The sequence below is a fragment of the Aplysia californica genome, unplaced genomic scaffold (genome assembly GCF_000002075.1).
Source record: "Aplysia californica isolate F4 #8 unplaced genomic scaffold, AplCal3.0 scaffold00215, whole genome shotgun sequence".
NCBI lineage: Eukaryota > Metazoa > Mollusca > Gastropoda > Aplysiida > Aplysiidae > Aplysia > Aplysia californica.
The window spans coordinates 764,980-767,645 of NW_004797485.1; the positions used below are offsets into that span (position 1 = coordinate 764,980).

The 2,666-nt window shown below is 41.4% G+C and overlaps 1 protein-coding gene across 1 annotated transcript in view; it reads left to right on the forward strand.

Moving 5' to 3' along the window:
- LOC101848972 overlaps positions 1 to 2,666 on the forward strand; it is a gene marked incomplete in the record, with an annotated part of 113,683 nt that overhangs the window by 56,971 nt on the left and 54,046 nt on the right.

Below are 2,666 nucleotides of genomic sequence, written 5' to 3' on the forward strand. Positions count from 1 at the left end.
ATTTTATTTTATTTCATTTTACTATATTTTACTTTAATTTACTCAATACTGTTTTTATAATTTCACCGACTTCAGTGGTGGGGCGGTTAGCACTTCTCTGTCGCACCGCAGGAGACCCGAGTTCGATTCCTCAGTGCGGCTCAGACTTTTTGCTGGGATGTTGAACCCTTCTCAGCTCAGTTTGTCCCTGTCCATATCTTCTGGAATCTCACCCCTGTCATAGACAGAATTTAAGAGCTCTGTTGTTATCTAAGTGCTTAATTCTTCTAGTGTGACAATCACTTCAACTGGGAAATTATCTGGCCTTGTGGCTTCTACTTCTTTCGTTTTCCTGATAGCAGCGTTGTACTTCTACTCTTTGTATTGGTGGTCGATTTTTTCTTCCTTCTTTACCAGTTTATCTTCTCTATTATTTTTTTAAAAGTTTTTCTATATGTAGTCTGGTCATCTATTAAAGACAACCCCTTTCTCCATCAAAACATCTCCTTCTATTGATTTAATTTATCTTACATTTGAGCATCCTTTTATCCCACTTACTTCTTTGATTTTGGAATGCATGTGGGAATGCAAGGCCCTCATACAGTACACCAAGGCCACAGCTATGGAGGATCATATACTGCACACGAGAACAGCGAGATCAAACACCGCAAGACTCAAAAGATCCAACTTCATCAAAGAAAGCAGAAAAATCCAAAGATCCCTACAGGACCATCTACCAGCCACAGTCAACATGCTGAATCACACCCCAGAGGCACCATCATGGGAAAAGAAAAACACAAACATATCTATACACACGTCCATTCCTATGTTCACCACAAAAGATGACCACAGCGACCTGAGCAAGAAGTCCCTCACCCTGTCCATGCTTGAAGAAAGATACCCACGAGAAGCATGGATAAGGATCTATACAGACGGATCTGCCACTGATGCTGTGAAAAGAGGAGGAGCCGGAGTGTACGTACAGTTCCCAAATGGACGACGACAAGCAGAGGCAGTCCCAACAGGGCGAAATTGTACAAACTACAAGGCAGAGACGGAGGCTCAAGTACATGCAGCAAACATCATCAAGAATGTGGTAGACCCCCAAAGCCAAGTAGTATTCCTAACAGATGCCATGTCAGTACTGCAGGCAATCACTTCCGGCAAACTACCAAGGCTACGAAAAGAAATTGAGGACATCCCATGTCTGAGGATCATGCTGCAGTGTCTTGGGAAATGAGCAGGCAGACAGGATGGCCAAACTAGGAGCACAAAAAGAGCAACCAGACAACAGCGTTAACTACACAGAAATAAAAACTATTATAAATACACTATTTAAAGCACCTCAGACACCAGATAACTACCATGAGCTGTCCCGCCAAGAACAAGTGATTATCTTCAGACTAAGGACACAACACACAAGACTGAGACAACATATGTCATCATCATCATCATCATCCAGTGCCAGATCTGCGACAGACATCGGCGATCATGATTTTCCATTCATTCCTTTGCTCGGATGCTCTCAGAAAAGCTACGTTTCCCTGATTTTTCCCTGTTACCCATTTGTTTAGATTCCCTAAGTATGTTGTTCTGGGCCTACCCCTGCCTCGCCTGCCCTCAATTTTGCCAGTGAGAGCTAGATGTTCAAGACCCTTATGTCTATTCAGGTGTCCCAAAAACTGCATTTGTCGTTTCCTGATATGTACAACATATGTACAAATGTTTTAAACTAGTACAATCACCAAAATGCCAGTGTGGAGAGGCGGACCAAACTGTTGAACACACCCTTCAGCACTGCAAGACACACAGGGCCCTGAGACAGGAAACGTGGCCAAACCCCACTGACGCTACAAGAGAAGCTATACGGGCCGCCAGATGAACTGAGCAGGACGGCCCAATTTATGACAGATACCGATGCGATCGAGAAGAAGAAGATGGAATGCATGTATTTGTTGTCTTTGTTTTGGTTTATCTCTATTTGTTGACACTGATCATTTATCCATTTTTCTTTTTCTTCTTTGCATTAAAAAAAAACTTCCTTTAGATGTACTTTTCCCACATTTGATTTCGTCCGCCCCTTCTCTCTTCCATACGTTCTAATATATCCTGAGTTATTTATCTATTTTAAAAATGTAATTAGTTTTCTTAGCTTTTGGAGGCAGTTTCTGCAGCAGCTTCCCTTACCGAATCTTTCATTTACCCCCATAGTTGTTCCGATTCAGAGTGGGTTTTTCAGATCTTGAAATTAATTGGGGTTTTATGGTGGTATGGTGGCGGGGGGAGGGGGGTGGTTTCCTGTCCTGATTTCGGTGCCGACATTTGTAGGTTACGTAAAAAAGTTCTAACATGTTATGCTTCAAGAAAAACAAAATAAGAAAAGGGGGAATTGTTTGGTCAGTGATGATGATGATGATGTTGATTCTGATACTGAGACTTGGTAGGATTTCCAAAATATTTTAAAATACGTTCAAACCGTTTCGCCCTCTATGGGCTTCATCAGGAACATTAGAAAATACTGATACTGATGATGATGATGATGATGATGATGATGATGATGATGATGATGATGATGATGATGATGAGGAAAATGATGATGATGATTGTAATGATGGTACATTTATTTGTTTCATCTATAGAGAAAAGTAAACGTAAAACAAGTACCTTAAAATATGCTCACCCTCCCC